Source organism: Thamnophis sirtalis, unplaced genomic scaffold, assembly GCF_051295495.1.
Source record: "Thamnophis sirtalis isolate CommonGarterSnake01/CBP01778 unplaced genomic scaffold, rThaSir2_p1.2 scaffold_6, whole genome shotgun sequence".
NCBI lineage: Eukaryota > Metazoa > Chordata > Lepidosauria > Squamata > Natricidae > Thamnophis > Thamnophis sirtalis.
This window is the reverse complement of record NW_028261386.1, coordinates 72,378,165-72,385,696: the sequence shown is the minus strand read 5'-3', so window position 1 is coordinate 72,385,696 and position 7,532 is coordinate 72,378,165. Positions and strand designations below refer to the sequence as shown.

General features: G+C 43.1%; 2 long non-coding RNA genes across 2 annotated transcripts; one reads left to right on the top strand and one right to left on the bottom strand.

Moving 5' to 3' along the window:
• Positions 1–586: 586 nt before the first annotated feature.
• On the top strand, positions 587–3,736 carry LOC148045017 (uncharacterized). The gene is made up of 3 exons (XR_015697163.1): positions 587–994; positions 2,069–2,231; positions 2,551–3,736. It is a non-coding gene; the product is annotated as an uncharacterized LOC148045017 (long non-coding RNA).
• Positions 3,737–3,791: 55 nt separating this feature from the next.
• On the bottom strand, positions 3,792–6,293 carry LOC148045016 (uncharacterized). The gene is made up of 3 exons (XR_015697162.1): positions 6,221–6,293; positions 5,414–5,471; positions 3,792–4,734 (listed from the first exon to the last, which is right to left on the bottom strand). It is a non-coding gene; the product is annotated as an uncharacterized LOC148045016 (long non-coding RNA).
• Between the last annotated feature and the right edge of the window lie 1,239 nt (positions 6,294–7,532).

Below are 7,532 nucleotides of genomic sequence, written 5' to 3'. Positions count from 1 at the left end.
CATGCCAGAATGTTCTTTGGAACCAGAAGAAGAAGAAGAGTCATTTTTTTCATTCACTTTTGCCTTAACTTCACTCAGTTGTCCATGCCACTGCTGTGAATATTTGGACCAATTAAATGGTAGTTCAGATTCCTTTTCACTTACCATCTCTTCATCATCATAATCAGAGTTACTTTCTTTTCGGCTTTCTGGCCTTGGTTCATATTTATTACGCTGACATTTTACACCACCATTGGAAATAAAACAATTTGTACTTTTATCATCTGGGAACATAACCTTCCTTTCTAATTGCAAGCATTTTCCCAGTTGTTTTCCTATTTTCCACTGATCAGGAGATAAGAGATTATGCTGATCAAAGCTGACTCTTCCCAGCAGTTTGGTAGGGCTCATGGCAAGACTTTCTCTATTTTTTTCACACTTCCCAATGCCTTCTGAATATTCCAGAAATGAGTTTGGATCCGTCATTTCTGCCTCACTAGAATCCTGCAAGTAAAATGGCAATATAAATAATGTATTCGTTGGCCTCTGCGTATTTCTCCACCAGTGCAACTAAGTTGCTCTGATAAGGGGAGTGAAATCACCACAACCTGGGGAGCCCTGGGGCACTGAAAGCCCCCCCTCCCCCCAAAAAATGTTGGTGGAACTAATAGGAGAAAGGATAGAATCCCTCAGGGCTAGAAGGGACCTTGAAGGTCTTCTAGTCCAACCCCCAATCTTTTTTTGTTGTTGAAAATCTGGAGCCTACATTAAGAATTATCTTCATTATCATTGTTAAGAAGACAATGTACTAGTCAGTTATATTTGATTCTTTTTCTCTTCTTCAATCCCCAGAAAAAGGTGTCTGCAAGTGTCACCAGAGAAACAAAATGAAGATGTGGAGGCTGATATCATCACCGTGTAACCGTACATACCGGAACCCATCTACCCCAACATCACCTTAATTGATGAGCGAAGGATGTCAGATGTTCTGCCTTGCATGACAATATGATGGTTGGTAAGTGTTTGTCAGTTTGTCTTTATTTTTTCTATTTTAAAGGCATTTTGTTATTGCTGTTTTTATTTAATTCTTAATGCCTTTTGTTCTTTTGCATTTCTTGCTTTAGGGTTTTGGGTGGGGGTGGTTGGACTATGGAAGCTAACAGGAAAGAATATTAGGAGCCTTTAACTTTAATGTGGTTGCTCAGTTTTATTTCATTGTTTTGTTTCTTGTTTACTATTTCATTATTATTAAAATATTCAATCTGTGCTTCTTTTGCCCCAGGACAAATTGTGACCATGGGTGAAATTCCTGCCATCACATTGTTGACCCAGGGCTGAAAGTCTGACATTGTCTTCCATCAATTATGGTGATGTTGGGATTGATGGATTCCGGTATGGAGGTTCCACAGTGATGGAGGCCTCCTCCTCATCTTCAGCTGGTGGTTCTGGTGATGCTTGCAACACCTTCAAGGCAGAGGCCAAACAACACATAGATTCCAAAGATGACCAAAGTCATTTTCCAGGGTCTCCAAGGAAGTTCTGAGGGCGCTCACTGGATGGCCACATGAGTTCAGTCTCTTCCATTTTGGAACAGAAATGAACGGATTAAAAAATGATCTTGAAGGGCATTCCAAATCCAGATGTATATTTACATTACAAAATAAATTCAAAAGAATCAAATCAACTTTACAAAAGCATTTCCTCTTCAGTACTTTCCTCTTTGCACCTTCTGACAAGTTATGGGGACCCCTGGATGGCAACTTTGTTTGCCCTTGGGGGTCTATGTCTTCATTGACCTCTGCATATTTGTTCACCTGTGCAAGTAAGTTGCTCCTGATCAGGGGAGTGGCATCACCACAACCTGGGGAGCTCTGGGGCACTGAAAGCCCCCCAAAATGTTGGTGGAACTAACAGGAGAAAGTATAGACTCCCTCAGAGCTGGAAGGGACCTTGAAGGTCTTCTACTCCCACTCCAAATCTTTTCTTGAAAATCTGGAGCCCCCATTAAGAATTATCTTTATTATCATTGTTAAGAAAACAGTGTACCAGTCAGTTATATTTGATTCTTTTCCTCTTCTTCAATCCACAGAAAAAGGTGTCTGCAAGTGTCACCAGAGAAACAAAACCAAGATGTGGAGGTTGATATCATCACTGTGGAACCGTATATACCAGAACCCATCTACCCCAACATCCCCATCATTGATGAGTGAAGGATGTCAGACGTTCTACGTTGCACGACAATGTGATGGATGGTAAGTGTTTGAACTAATTTGGTTGTTGGTTTTTTCTCATTATGATGATATTATTGTTATTTAATTCTATGGCCAAAAGAAGAGTCTTAGCTGAAGGGAGAGGATTTGGGGCCTCTTGAGGTCACCTGGGGTCCTTGGTTGCTTTGCAGTGCCTGCTTTGGGTTTTTGGGTGGGGATGGCTGGCCTTGGAAGCTAAAGAGGAAGAAGAGTGGGAGCCTGGTAGTTTTAAATATTAATTTGATTGTTACGTTTTATTTATTATTTCTTGCTTACTTATTTTTTTAATTAAAATATTACATTGGTACTTCTTTTGCCCCAGGATGAATAGCTGCAGTGGGTGAAATCCCAAAACAACTGGAGCCCAATTTGGACCCCATCGGCATTGACAGTCTCACCATCAGTCAGTTGCCAAAGGCCGCTTTCCTTGGAAGAGCTGACATCCAGTCTGAACATCTAGCTGACTGTGTGAAGAACCACAATCCCCCCTTCCCCATGAGGCAGGACCTTGACATGGTTGTGGGGCTTGTGTGCTCTGGAGAAGATTAGGGCTACACCTCAGGTTCAACTATACTGAACAGGACTCATGAGAGGAATCGGACAAAGAGTGTCTCTCCCATAAACAATAGAGGAAAACACATATAACAGAAACCCAGATTGACTCTCTAGTTGCCCAGGTCAAGGAGGACCATGCCAGGGCTTCAAATTCTTGGACATCTGGTGGAAAATGACCTGCAGGACTCAGGGATGATGGCTGAGCATCCAGGACTGGCAGCTGATGAACAACTGGAAGGAAAGTGTTTTTCTGACTCTCCCTAAGATGGCATCCAGACTCAGCAGGGTTTTTTTTTCCCTGCTGAGAGATTCCTGGTTTTCTCACCTGAACTGGTTCTTTTCGTTTTTCTTTTTATGTACTTTTTATGTAGTTTTATTTAACTTTTGGGGCTTGTTTGTAATTTTAATTACATTTTTGGAGGTTTTGAATAAAATAAAAAATTGATTAAAAAAAGAAATGATATGACAAAAAGTATAAATGAAATCTTAATGAAAGATTCACATTGTAGCTGCCATTCATTTGTTCTTATGTGAAATAAAAGGGTCTTGTTATGTCCTACTGCTAAAAATTATCTATTTTTCTACTAGAGTTTACTTATGCACTCTATTAGGAAATCATAGATATTGTTCTAAAAGCTGGATGGTATTTTTAAAACAAGATCAAAGTAGCTTTATCTAAGAATTGGTATACATGTTTGATCACAAAATCCTATTTCTTCAACTATCTCGCCTGTATTAATGACAACATAGAAAACTAGATGAGCAAGGACCAATTGCTATTCACACCTCCTCAGTTTTATGAGGCATTATCTTAATTAATTAACTTAATTATGAGGGAGTACCGTAGTTAATACTTTGCTGGATCAAGGCATTCCCGCAAACTATTAAGGAAGTGTAAAGATAAGTGCAAATAAAATATGGCACCAGGCTAGAAAGTGGAAGATCCTGAGTTCTAGTCCCACCAAGTCAGCTCGGTGACTGTCGGTCAGTCACTATACCTTCTACTTCACAGGGTTGTTGTTGTGAGGGGAAATAGGAGAAGGAAGGTGTGTTTGATAGATTGACTGCCTTGAGTTGTTTATAAAAATAAAGGAATAGTAACAAATAAATGACCTTGGGGAGAGAAGGAGATGCTGCTGCACAGGGAATAATCAGATAAGATGGGGGAGCCCCTAGGTGCATAACTGGCACAGAAAGAACCTCAGAAAGGACCCTCCATCATTTTTCAGGCTTTCAAAAGAGTTGATGGGAGAGATGTACTTTCAGACTTTCAAGATTATCTTATGTATCCTTCCAATAAAGTAGAGTTACCTCATTTGGTCATATTTCCTATCTGGTGTACCTGGGAGGTGATGAGTGGGGGGACTTGCTACCTTGTGTGCCAGGTGAGTCTGGCCAGAGCTGGATCTGGGATTTCAGATGCGGCTGCTGCAGATTTTTGAGGTGCTTCTTCTTGTTTTCCCTCATCTTCTGAAGAGGGGTGACTTTCTCAGTTGGCTGTAGTGGCTTTTCTGCACATGGTAACTGTGGTCCATCTCAGCCACTTCACGCTGCAGACTCTGGAGGTGCTTCTTAATGTCTGGCAGAAAGTTCCTCGCCTCTTTGAGGTTTTTCTCAGTCAGCCTTCTCTTACTTGAGATGGACACTTAGCTAAGTAACCTCATGCAGTTCTTTGTAGAGTTCTTTAATGTATTTCACCAAAGATTTGTTCTCTAGCTCTAACTGATGGCATGATCTTCTGCAGATCGTCTGTTGTGGTCTTAAGTTGATCCACTTTCTCCTGGAGATAGCTGTGCTGATCTTTCATCCACTGATTATCTTTCTGGAATTTCTGGGTCTGAAAGTCAAAGGAGTCTCTCAGTTCATCAACCTGGAAGTTGGGACCATCAGTGGTCGCTGAGAGATCATCCAAGGATATTGGCCGTACGACCATTTCTTCCTTGTTGCTGACCTGTTTGAAAAATGGAGACACAGTCACATCCTCTCTCAGTTCAGGTCTAATTTTGCTAACCTGCCTTCTCAATTCTGGCTTTTTCCTAAAGTTTTGGAGTCCATCATCTTCTGCTGAGATGCAGCAGGAATGGATAACCAACAATCTGCAGAGGGGGGGTCTCCTGACGAAGGATCCTTTCAATATAATCTACCCAGATCTCAACTAAAAACCATCAGGTTCAAAATATCATATTTGAGCCACATCAAGTGAAAATCAGCTCTCTGGAAATGTTCCTAATGCTGGTAAAGGTGGAAGGAAAGAGAAAGAGAGGAAATTTTAGGGTAAGGTTGGTGGGTTTGATTACTGTGTGGATGGGTGAACTTTTGGGAGACCGGAAAGTCCAGACTGGGGACAGGTCATCTATCTACCTCTGTGGTCACTCAGAGTCCACACAGTTTCCATGCTGTCAATCAATGCAGACCAAACTCCCTGGAGAAGTCTGCAATGCTGGGAAAAGTGAAGGATCACCCATAAGCAGCTAAAATGAGGCTGGGGGAAGGTTGGGAGACCCAGAGGACCAGGTTGGGGACAGATCTCCATGGAGAAAATTGATCTATGTGCTACTAGGCATCAACATTCAACTTGATGACACATAATCAATCTATCAATCAGTCAGGCAGGCAGGCGGTTAACTTACAAGGTCCCTTTCAGCTCAAGGCTTCTGTTGTCTACTTCCTTTTCATTGTTGCCTTAACCTACAAACAGGGAACAGATTAGGGTTAATGCAATCAAATGACAAAAGCCTAAAGCAGGGGTGTCAAACTCAATTCCATTGAGGCCTGTATCAGGGTTGTGTTTGACCTTGGGGGTGTGTGTGTGGCCAGGGTGGGAGTAGCCAGTTCAACATCACTCGTGTCAAGAGGCACCCCTCCCAGGCTCCGTTTTGAGCAGCGACAGCCTCCTGCAGTGCTCTACCAGCGAACTAGGGCTTAGTAGGGCCACTCGCAGCCCTCTCAAGCTCCGTTTTTGTTGGCAGAGGCGCCATGGGCCAGTCCGCTATTTGCAGAGTGTCCTGCGGGCCGGATCTAAGCATTCTGCAGGCCAGATCTGGCCTGTGGGCCTTGAGTTTGACACCCCTGGCCTAAAGCAGTATAACTTTGTATAAAAACACAAACTTGGCCCTTTTAAGGCTTGAATGGTCTTCAATTCCCAGAATTCTGCTTGCTAAATGGCTGGCTGGGAGTTGAAGTCTCCCATACCTTAAAGGGGTCTAGTTTGAGAAACGCCAACAAAATCCCTCAATACTGGTCTCTCTTCAAACTATCCTGACTTCCCATTTGATTCTGAATCCAACTCAAGGCATCTCATTGCTCAAAAAACCCCACAGGAGTCGGTATCAGCTCTCTATCAATTTCACTGTCTTTGTATTGCTATGATTTCTGATAACAGGAAAAGGTGGTGACCTTTGGAATTAAGACAGACCTCCCCCCCTGCAAGTACTTACTACAAGTCCCTTCTCAACCATGAAAGCCCAGTGAGTGACCTTGAGCCAGTCCTTCTCTCAGCCTTCAAAAGGTTGTTCTTGTGGGGATGAATGGAATGGAATAATGGAATAAGTTTATTTATAGGCTGCCCTTTTCCCTGAGGGGACTCAGGGCGGCTAACAACTTATATGGGAGGGGATACAAACAATGACATATAACATAACACGTAATTAAAAGAATAAACAACATTCATTCAGCATTCGGGTGGGGGCGAATCAAATCTTTACCCCCAGGCCTGACGGGATAGCCAGCTCTTGAGGGCTACGCGGAAGGTCTGAAGGGTGGTGAGGGTACGAATATCCATGAAGAAATCTTAGATATGTTCACTGCCTTGAGCTATTTAGAGAAATAATAAAGGTGGTATAAAAAATCCAAGTAATAAAAAATGAAAACAAATGTTCAGTTGCCAGGCCAAGTGTGTTATTGGGAAATAACTACTATCTGGCCAACAAAATCAGAGTTTAGTAATTTCCCCAAATCATTAAGCAGATCAACCTCTAGCTTTGTGGTTGCAATGCCCACCCAACTGGGACAGCCTGAAGCCATTTTTTTGGCCCCTAAACATTGCAGGTTTTTCCGAGTGCGCTTCACCGCCACAAAGCCAGCCAGGCCCAGCCCCTTTCTGGTGACAGGAACTTTTGACATGATGGATGAGGAGTTTGGTGACAGGTATGGAGGCTGCCAACATGGCAGGTATCAGCATGCCTGTGAAGTTTAATGGAATCCCCACTTTTCTAATCTTCCCCCCTTGGTTCTGCCTTAAAGTGAAGGATCTCTCCCTCCTGAGGAGCCCAGGCGAGGGAGACCCTGCGATGCCCGCAGTGCCAGCCATCCAATCCAGCCACTTTCCAGGGATGTTGAGCAGAGCCTCCATTATGTGGTCCAGACTCCCCAAGGATGCTGGAGGTTGCCATGGCGATCTTCAGCCAATGAGCTTAGGAGGAGCCTCTGACATCATAGGCCAAGGCTTTGATTGGCCTGGACCTGAGATTTAAACAATAACCACCAACTGGAGTATAATCTGGTGTTAAGAGATCCAGAGAATCCAGGTTTCCCTCTCTAGGCCCAAATGATGAAAGGGAAATATGCATAAAAGAGATATGATTCATATTCAAAAGGCCTTGTGAGAAGGTGCCTGAAGAAACACATGAATCTTTGCAAGCTTTAGCTATCCTACTCACTGTCTGCGTTGGCCAGATATGGCTTAAAGGTCAGGTGATAGACTGCCCCCTACAGGCAGTGAGAGGGACAGCTAAATCATGGAAAGAACCA